Consider the following 11795-nt stretch of genomic DNA (forward strand, 5'->3'; position numbering starts at 1 on the left):
TAATAATAATTAAAAAACGTTTGTTTTTGAATTTCCCGCAAAGTTACACGAGGGCTATTTGCACTAGAGTCCCTAATTTAGCAGTGTAAGACTAGAGGGAAGGCAGCTAGTCATCACCACCCATCGCCAACTCTTGGGCTACTCTCTTATCAATGAATAGCGGGATTGACCATCACATTATAACGAAGAGATAACGTGAAAACTACATACCATCACTGTTTTCATCAACACTTTTGAAAACTACCATCAGCTGTTTTTCATGCTCCATTACATAATGTATGAACTCTGCTAGGTCGACATTGCCACTCTTCGCTAGATCCGACTTTTCAATGAATTTCTGTTAGTGTTAAAAAAAAACCTGTAACTAACTGATGTCATATAATACATAATATTTTGTGTTTTCTCGTATGATGTGAATATATTATAACAACAACTTAGAGAATGCTTCTAGCATTTACACATAAAAAAAATATATATAAAAAAAGTCAAAATCTATAATCATAGTTCTCATCTTTCCCAGGGCCTGATCCAAGCTGATCTATTTTGTAACCTTTCAATGGTATGAAAACCTAAACCGAGTTAATAAATGTATTCCTATATAAATCATTTATAGGTTTTTTATTTATACAATTGTTTGTCATTCAAATTCTTGATCCTTTCATGCAATTTTTTTATTAAAATATAAGTATAATTAAAATAACCAAAAAATATAATTTGTAAAATAATTAGCTTATATGGTGTCTGGTATTCCATAATTATACCTGCATCAAATACTATTATTTCACAACACAAACTACTGCTTAAAAGCCATCCATAACTTCGATATATGAACAATTCCTCTAAATTAAATCAACTGCTAACTAAAACCCTAAACAGTAGATTTTTAACAAAAAACTTTATAAGCCAATCATAAAAACTTGATAAATTGAACAATTACTACTTACCAGTTATAGTTTTAATTTTTTCAATAAAACAACTTACTTCATCAAGCATTTCACACACTTTTTGTACACATAAAGTACAGTTTACTGTTACTAATTTTGTAGATAAATTAAAAATAACACTTTTGTTATCTAACACTATATGACCTCCATTCTAACACTACAAACATGTTTACTAACACAGAAGAAACACAGTACTTGTAATTATCATTTATCAATATCTCACCTAAAGAAAGTAACTACAATACGACAAACAAATGAAGTGACGTACATGGTATTCAAATAGTAATAGGGTTTTATATGGCTAATTTGACATACTAGTCATGATAAAATGTTCATGACAGCTTCAATCAAAGGAATTAAGTAGCATGATGAGATAAACGTCAGAAAGATAATTTTGTGGCCATGAAACAAGATTTATTATTAAAGAGTTGAGATGTTCAGTTAACAGGTGACATGTAAAAGATTTCAGTTTTTTAAAGAAAAGTTACTTTTAGTTCAAGATAAGCATGTTCTTAAAAATATTAATAGGGAAGATAAAACCTAACTGGCTTACTAAAGACATAAAAGAAACAAAAATCAGGGGTAAATACAATAAGTATGAGAAGTTTAAAGAGATGGATAGGGTGAAGCAATTTCAGAACTATGAGAAATAATGATTTTGTTAATTAAAATAGAAATTAAGAAACCAAATGGGCTTCTGGGAAATAGCTGGTTGATAATGCTAAAACTAAGAGTAAGAATATTTTTTTGAAGCATTTTAAAGATGCACAAAACATTAAAATAGGAAATGAACCCTTAAATAATTATGATGACAAGGTTTTCATTGAAGACTATGAGATGGTTTAGCTTATAAATGTTTTCTTCTGTTTTAACAAGAGATGGTGTTAGCAATATTTTTTACCCTGAGCATTCTCTATGGCTCAGACAGTGTCTTTTCCCAAGTTTTATAGAAAATCGAAGGTTAAATATGCACTACTTTCTTCTGTTGTTTGTAGGTCAATAGAAAGTGGGAAGATGCCCAAAACTGGAGCACTGCTAACAAAAGGTGATTTAAATATACATTAGGTCAGAGAGAAACACAAGTTTATTTATCAATAGTATTAAGTAAAATAAAGTTTAATCCTTACTAAAGAAAAAATTTACACAGGTTACAGTGTTAATTTCTCTTTACCAAATTTAGGCCTATCATTAGTTATGTTTTTGTATAAAGTACAGCGTACATACAAGTGGACTTGCACATTACGATGTCTATGGTTACAGTTCACTTGCATTATTCTAGAAATCTTGTATTTAGAGAAGTACTGTTTCAATGAAGATGCTAATTTGACTGCAAATGTCTTGCAGGTCTGTGGTAGTTTTTATGAATACTTGTAAGGTTTGTAGACGACTAACTCTTTGGTATTTCTAGCTGTATTGAGGAAGTACTGAAATATGACTTGGTAAGTTAGAAAAATATTTGAGCATAATCTTTAATTATAGTAAGCACATAATGCATTTGGGTTATCATAATATGAATTCCATATTTAATATAGATGGGAATCCACTCAATAATGTGACTAAAGAAAAGGACTTTGGCATAACACTGGATAACTCACTCAAGCCATCAAGGCATTATTCTGTTGCTAGTAGAAGTTAGTTTTATTGTGTACTTACAAACATATTGATTACCAGTCAAGAGATAATTATCCCTTTATACAAATCACTCGCTATGTCTCACTTAGAATACAGTATATAGATTTAATTTTATCTAAGAAAGGGGTTCTTGATGTTTCTAGGGATGGAAAGGTTACCTGATGTAGTCAGGTTAAGATCTCCAAGGGTAGAGGTGATCTTAGTGAAGTTTACAAGGTTATCTATAAGATTGATATGATAAATACCACTGATTTCTTTTTGCTATAGGACACAAATTTAAGATTAGCTTTCAGTTAAAGTTGTTTTATTTTTGTAATAGGGTTATTAGGGTGGTTAAGGTGCTCGACTCGCAATCTGAGGGTCACGGGTTCGAATCTCCGTCATACCAAACATGCTCACCCTTTCAGCCGTGGGGGGGAGTGTGGGCTGCAAAAGAAGAACTACCTGGTCTTCGTACATGTTATTAGAGAAGATTAGATTTGACCATTCACTTAACCTCTAAAATAAATTCAAAATATGTCACATGTGATAGTTTTCCCCTCACATTTTCTACATGTTTAAAAGTACAATATTAATTTTCTGATTGAACAAAATGATGGAACTATATATAATAAAATGTAAAAAGGCTTTATATATTTAAATTAACATCTGATCAATGCAAATTACCTACACAGATCAAAGCTAATAATCATACCAGCTAATTTAATACACTGTTCTTACTTACTACTTATAATGATTAGAATGCATAGTTTCATCACTTGCATACCATTACTATTTTTGTTCATTATCAAAATAACATCTCAAAAGGTTTGGCCCTCTATATAATATAAATAATAATAATATATAATATAAATAATAATAATATATAATATAAATAATAATAATAATAATATATAATATAAATAATAATAATAATATATAATATAAATAATAAATAAATCCATATACTAAGCTAATAATGAAAAATAATCATCATAATGGAAAATACTTTTCATAATAAAAAATAGATACACTAAACATTCTAACCAATACCGTTTATAAGTCGTATTATAGAGAGACGGTGTAGTGTCTCACACCGTGTGTAATACCGTCAGCAGTGCAACTTCTCTATTGAGTCCAGTATGAAGTTCCCTTGTAAAAACAGTTTTGTTTTTGTCATTCTAATTGGTTGGAAGAGGACTACTTATTAATTACTTGTTCTATAACAAGACATTGGTCAATCAAAAAAATCAGTTAATACTATGAAAAACTTCAGTTTTCCTCAATGCACTGCCATCCTATTATGAACATTTTACAAAAAAAACAAATAGGTCAATGATAGGATTAATATCAACATAAAAATTTAAATATAATTATGACTATTACAAGATCAATATCATTGTAAAACAAAAAAACATTAGTGATACACAAACCGCTGCCTACTAACAACTTTCCCCCCTGTGGTTAAACAACCAAATTTCGATATCATAATAATTTAGTTTTCTTTTAACAGTAACATTATTTTGTTTACCAAAATCTCCACACCCTTGACAATTCGTTAATATGAGAACCAAGTTTGGAAACTACACAAAATTCAAGTTAGAAGAACAATCTTGCATAGTTTAATTTTAATACATTACAATATAACCACAACTGGTCTTTAATTGATCATTTTTGTGAATGAACCACTTATATTTTGATCATCCAAAAGCCAAAAAAGTATAATTAAGAGTTTTATTTCTTTAATAATTGAAAAAAAGGTTTTCATGACATCAGTAACTTCATGCCACATTCTATTTAGAATGGTTCATGTCTTTCCAAGAGGGCCTGTAAAACAAGTTGTACAGACAATAGATACTATTTTTTTGGATTATGAAAAACTTGTTCACCATAACATCTTGCTGTTTTCACAAACTGTAACATTATAAAAATATAAGTTTTATTTACTCTAATAGTAACAGTTATTCTACACAGTATTACACACAGACAGACACACGTGTGTTTGTGTGTGTGTAATTTTCTTCCTTCTCTAACTTTCTTGTAGACATTCAACAGTTTAAAGTTGTTTTTTCCTACCTTTGAAGAAGTTTCATGGCATCACTGTCATTCAACCGGATTCCCAATTTTTTAAAAGCCTTTAAAATTTCACCTTTGTCAATGTTACCTGAAAAAAAACAAGAATTAATGGTAAAAGATATGATACTGAAGCTAAAAAATGACAAGTTCAGAAAAATTGATCAAGCATGATAAAGAATGATGCCACAACACAAATCTGACTAACGCAAAATCCATGTCAAGCAATAACACTAAACACCTATGTGCAGTGGTGACACCAGCATACATACATATGAAGGAGGGGGGGGGGGGAAGAAGCTAAAATTTTTGGGACAAAACAAGACATCTTATATTCATGTGTAATTTCTAGAGGGGCCCCGTTATTCTCCCCAAATTTTAGCATGCCAGATTACATTGAGCCAATGTTAGGTTTCAAAAAGTAGTTTGTGTTGAGTTTTAAAGCCCCAAAGTACTCACAGACCTTGGAAAGTATCAGGAGGTTTTTAAACATTCTAGTATATCTGGCAATTTCTTTTCTGGGGGAGGGGGAATACCAAGTCCCTTTAAATGTGGATTGATGAATAATGTTCTTTTGAGCATTATTTAATTAAATAAATAATTATCTATCTAATGCAGTAGTGCCATTGGTATAAAAAAGTAGAGCTAAAGGGAGTATCTATTATTGTAGGATATATCTGATTGACTTCTAGAATACAAGAAAAAACATCTCGTTAAATGGTTAAAAAAATAAAAATAATAATGCTACTCTTGCATTGTATTTAATACTAGCAAATGTATCTAAGCCTCATATAGCATTTATATTGTTGGCTTCAAGAGCATAGGATGAGCATCAATTATTTGTCAGGAAGGTCTACTGAATATAAGTAAGACAGCAAAATGTCCATGCTATATGATATTAAAGTCACTTTCAATTGGCATTGTTTTTTTTGTGCGTAGCAAAAATTAAAATGGCTGCCAAACTAACCATTTATCCTTCTGCCAAATCTTTTTGCACTTGATTTTTGGAAAGCCCACTTCAATTCCTCTACCCAATTACATCACAACTGGTTCAGTTAAAGTGTATAAACTTGCAATAAAGATACCAGACTGACAGAGAGGGACAATGGTGCTTTAAATACGTAGATTTGAGAGCATACTTTCAGAGTAGAATCACTCACATGACAATGGTTTCATTGTGGAATTCTGTTTTTTTTATTATTTTACTGCATCTATTCTTTATGAACCCAGTTCAACATAAAAAATGGAACAAAACTACTTTTGCATTTCAACTGCTTACAGTATGTTTATTCGTATACATTGATAATTAGGTAGCTTGATTAAATTCTGAAGGTAGCTAAAAGGTCAGAACATGCACTCTGACCTACCCACAGTGAGATGGTTAGTATTATTATTTTTTTAATATACGTAATTTCAAGCAATCTGGTTAAACACTTCCACAGTGAGAAAGCAAAAAGATCGGGAGGTATTAGGAACATTCCTCCAGTCTTCACAGAGTTAAGTTTCATCAGTATTAAAAAGCTAAGCTGAGAAATGGCTATAAAGCTAACCCATAATTTTACACAAGTGTTTTTATTTTATTAGATGTTCTTTTAAAAATTTTCTCCCACAATCATTTTAATAATTACCCTCCTCCTCCCCTCAAGAATATTTAAAAAAACATACTGGCTATGATGTAGAGCTATTGCAAACATTAATAGATTTCTTTTAAAAAATTCCTGCATTAAGTGTCCACGAAAATGATTAATTTTTAATGAATAATGTCCAAAGTAATATTTTCTAATTGTTTAGAATTGTAGATTTTTTGTATAACTCAAATTTTATATTATATATACACAATTAGTTGTAACTTACAGTAGCATGTCTCCAATACTTAAAGATATCTTCTAGTTTAGAAGATGGGTTAAACATGAGGTAGTTTCTCCACTCATCAAAAGTGATTGTTAAAGATCCATCTTTATCCATCCTACAGTAGACAAAAAAAGATGTCATATTACAGGTCAAAAAGGTTATATAATTTATATTTCAAATCTGTACACTATGCCAACTAAGGTGCTTTCACCCACTATAAAAGTACCATTGATAAAAAATAATGTCCAAACTAATATTTTTAAGTATATTTTTTTACAGAAACTACAAAAATTTACTATTTATGGACTTCATTGTCCATATCTCTTCTACTTTTAGGCAAATTGTAGACTTATGGCCTGACAAAATCATGAAAGATGAGCTCTTGTGGGCCATGTTTGCTTCTTTTTTTTTTCCTGTACTGACTGAAATAAGAAAAATAAAAACACTTCAGAGAGGGGTGGTAAATAAACAAGGGGGAACACCTAGAGAACAAATATCACAGTTCTCATACTAGGGGCAATTGAGTACTTTAATATTTCCTTAAAAAAATTAAGAACTTAAAACTTATATGATATTAAAATTTGATTTATTAACTATCATCATAACCCTCAATACTATTAAATAATTTGTATTATTATTATCATCATAACCCTCAATACTATTAAATAATTCATATTATTATTATCATCATAACCCTCACTACTATTAAATGACTCTGGGATACCAAACTTAAAAATTTTCAAAACTAATACAAATTATATATCAGTTGAAATTAATATTTTAGAATTCAAGTGCTGCCCGATCAACACATCTTATTATACGTTTAAATTAAGTTGGTCCTTACAATATTTATTAGCTTAATTTAAAATGCACGTGTTTATTTCATGAAACTAAGTAAATAATACATGATATTTCTAACAATATTTGTGTGTGTTTGCATACAGAAATATATTAACAGGAGCATCAAATACACATGTTAAAAAATAACCAACCTGATAATATGAATCACACCAAAATCAAAACCCTGTTAAGGAATAACTGAAAGGAGGATGAATGAGTAAAATATTTTTAAAATTTAAAATAAGAACTTTAGTTGCAGGATCTGCAAAAAAAATAAATAAAAATAAAACAAACAGAAGTAAAAATTCATAAGCCTGATAATTCTCTTATTGTACAGGAAGGATAGTTATATTAATATACTAAAAAATAATAATAATAATAAATAATAACAACAACAACAACAACAACTGAAAACAAGGTTTCAAAATATGTTGCATACAAAAGTTGAAATTTTTTAGGGTAAACTTAGAAACCTCAATAAATTTTTAAAAATGTAAAAGAATTAAGCAAAAGTAGTACACATTGAAATACATTAAATTATCGTCTATATTATTATCCTTTGATAAAAAAACTCACATCTGTAAGAGGAAAATAAAAAAAATCCCAGAAATACATGTTCAGGTTGCTATCATTATAATTACTAGATTTAATACTGTTTACAAAACATGATTAAAAAATATGCTAAAGTTTAAAACACTTGCTCATACACAGTAAAAATTATCGTTAAGAGAATAAATCAAAATTATATGCTGTATTCACAAATGCAATGTTTTTCAGGTACGTTCTTATTGTTACACCAGGTAGTGTTAGTTAGTTATTTCATTAGTCAAATTCACACACCTTAGAAATAAAAAATTATGGTAAGCTCAATCAATGAAATATTACTACTATTACTAAGAAAATTCATAAAAAGCAGACCTGTAAGAACACTTTCAATCTATCTAGAGGAGCTGTGCTAGTTCTTGAGACTCCTCCAGCTACGCCACCTGCCACAAGATGGCGCCACCACATTCCTGTGTGCATTTCTTGCTCGGTGAAATCATCAGGTATAAGGGTGTCTTCTCCAATATCTAGGAACTAGAAAATATAATTAAAGTCTGTTCCTAATTAAACTTGATATGCAGAATTACTATTTATAAAGCAAAAGTACCTGGCTCTTTTAGGTTCAGCATTCAAATGACCAAACTTTGTCTCAACAATTATAAATTAATCTGTATTTGCTATTGGTGACTGTTGGGGTGGGAATGACAGATATGAGACATAAAACACAGTTTCTCTGTGTAAAACAACTCCAATTGTAAACAGTGCTGTTGCATAAGACTAACATTGCTTTTAGTATCAGAATTTTTTTTTTTTTAATACTTACCAACTGTTTTACCTTCTTTTAAAACACCCAGAATTTGGAATTAATCATTACACATTATATATATCACTTATCCATTTCCAAGTAACTACACGGACATTACGAGCCTCCACCACTAAATAGTCATGTGACTAAAGTGGAACGAGACATAGGACAAAACATACATGTAGCAATATCAAAATCAATTCATAATTTCTTTAAAAAAATGACAGACAGAAAAAAAAATTAATATCCAATTTAAACACCAGATCAAATATACACACATACACATATATATCCAGTCATTGGTTTCAAATGTACAGTTGGCTCAATATAAAGGAAAAAACTGATGGTTCTATTTTTCTGATTGCTCTGTGTATATCTTCTGGAGAAAAGATAGCAGGTATATCTGATATGCTTACCAAAGGGTACAACTGGTTGTTGTATTACCGGTAATATGTTACAGCTTGCACATTAAATGTATTAGTTTAACTGTTATCTACATCTCTTCATTGTTGTTGTTGGCATTGGAAACTTTTGCTTGATTCGGGTTTTCTATTTTAGTTAATTTTTTTTTATAAACTTCCATCGTATATAGATTTTTTCGGTATATTTTAACATCATCTTAATTAGTACTTCATATTAGTATATTAATCGTGTCATTTTAACATTATTGGAACAAGTTATTGAATAATTGGAACTATAGAACTAAGAATATTCTAGTTGGCCCCTACATTTAATTGGCAAGCAAATTACAAAATCTAGAAGCCAGAATTTTGTCTAACTTTGAAGTCTGATTATTATTTCAAACAAAACTTGAACTTCATACTTTGATTAAACAACAGTATTTTCAAATGACTCCAAAAACTATTTCATGGTTTAAAAACACCATTTCTAAGGAAACTATCTTTCCATTAATATAATGATTCAAGTCTTGTTTTCCCATGTGATTAGTCTTCTCAGCCAGTGGCTTTGTTACTACAGCCCTCCCTTCCTTGTCACACTTTTATGATGTCACACCATGTTGGCTAAAAAATGACTATTGAAGCTCAGCATTGAAAATAACCATAACCAACAGCTAAATCCCATTGGACAATATATATATAGTAAATAAAGTGGTTTAAGCAGTAATCTGAGATTTCTCAAGCTACTGGATACCTGGGCCTCTTGTACAGGTAAACAAATGATGTTAATATATAGTTCAAAACACTTGAAAATAATATCTAAGTATGAAAATAAAGCTTAAGTTTATGATTTATTTTGATGTTCAGTTATATATTTGAACACTACAAAATTCTTCTAAAAGACATCAGGTAAATTTAAAGGTTTAACGAGTACAGAAAGCAAAGGTAAAGTATTCTGATAATGTAAATCCTTATTTGTTGAACATTATTCTTAAGTTTATTGTATTAAAACAACACACACACACACACATAAAACCAGTTTCCTTATTTCTTTATTGAAAATAAACTATTTATTAGATAAAAATTGATATTAACCAAGAATACGATTAACAAAAATCATTATAACGAGACTCATAGATCATGGATAAATCTGTCAGTTTTTGCTATGATCTTTATGACCAGAAATTGTAACTACAATTGGCAGGTTAAAGAATAAAAAAGAAATATGTTAATGAATGTCAATCAATTTGAAAATTTCTAGATATATAACAATATAAGAATTAAAATATTTAAACAAAGGGAAGAATTTTCTATATTTTTTCAGATCTATATTGTGAAACAAAATACTAAATATTTCACAACCTAAAAAATGAGAGCAGTACTAAACCAAGTTATATGAATTTAAATTTTTTAACACTTTATATGGCCTCAGTCAATGTGACCGACTTCATAACCACAAAGTAATTACAACAGTTTCCAAAACAATAACTTTTAATATGGTAAGTGTATCTTCACAAACTTTGGCATGTAGTGAGGGTCATGATAATAATATAATAATACAAGTTACTTAATAGTAGTGAGGGTTATAATAATATGTACGATTATAATTTAAGTACTTTCCTTATGAATTTAAATTTTTTAACACTTTCTATATGGCCTCAGTCAATGTGACCGACTTCATAACCACAAACTAATTACAACAGTTTCCAAACAATAACTTTTAATATGGTAAGTGTATCTTTACAATATTTGGCATGCTTTAAGTAAACATCACAAGTCTTTTGTACACAAAAAGTCAGATTATTTACTAACGATTTGTCTGTAAATGTATGGAGTCAGAGTGTTGACAGCTCCGAGCGCAAAGTGATTTATGTTAATATCAAAAATACTTTTCTTCATCTGAAAATTTTCAAATTTCATTTGCATAACCTCTAATACCTCCTAAATAAAGATTCTTTTCAGTAGAACTTTTATCTTTTATTTTCTCTATTCTAATTCCCGAAGCTTCTCAATCTGAACATCACAAGAGAAACTTTCAAACTGAAGATAAAATAAACAATACACTTATGTTTATTTTAAGTATGCCAAATTTTGTGAAGATACACTTACCATATTAAAAGTTATAGCATGGAAACTGTTGTGAATACTTTGTGGTTATGAAATCAGTTACATTGACTGAGGCCATATGGAAAATGTAAAAAAAAATTTAAAATTCACATAACTTTATTTAGTACTGCTGTCATGTTTTAGGTATGACAGATTAGAACTTTATATTTCTATTAGTTATAAATAAAACAGAAAGCTATAGGAAATTTGTGAAAGAGAGGATGTAACAGGTTGGTGTTGCAAGTGGGTCTCATTTTCTAGCTCATAATTCTGTGCACAAATAAGACTGAAAGCTATAAAAATTATACTTTGCCTTAGTAATATCTACATTATAATGAGTATGTTATGCTAACTTACAAATAATGATAAGAGTTATTTAATAGTATTGAGGGTTATGATGATAATAATAATAATAATACAAATTATTTAATAGTAGTGAGGGTTATGATGATGATGATAATAATAATACGAGTTATTTAATAGTAGTGAGGGTTATGATGATGATAATAATATGTATGATTATGATTTAAGTACTTTCCTTACCTGAACTTCTGATTCAATGTACAAGTAGTTGTAATGATTCTCTATAGGTGAAAGGCAAAGAATTCTCCTCTGTTCAAGCCT

At 29.4% G+C, this 11795-nt stretch overlaps 1 pseudogene; it reads right to left on the reverse strand.

The window, feature by feature from the left end:
* Nucleotides 1-11795, reverse strand: part of LOC106459472 — a 24370-nt pseudogene that overhangs the window by 9589 nt on the left and 2986 nt on the right.

This window comes from Limulus polyphemus, unplaced genomic scaffold (assembly GCF_000517525.1).
Source record: "Limulus polyphemus unplaced genomic scaffold, Limulus_polyphemus-2.1.2 Scaffold614, whole genome shotgun sequence".
NCBI classification, from domain to species: domain Eukaryota; kingdom Metazoa; phylum Arthropoda; class Merostomata; order Xiphosura; family Limulidae; genus Limulus; species Limulus polyphemus.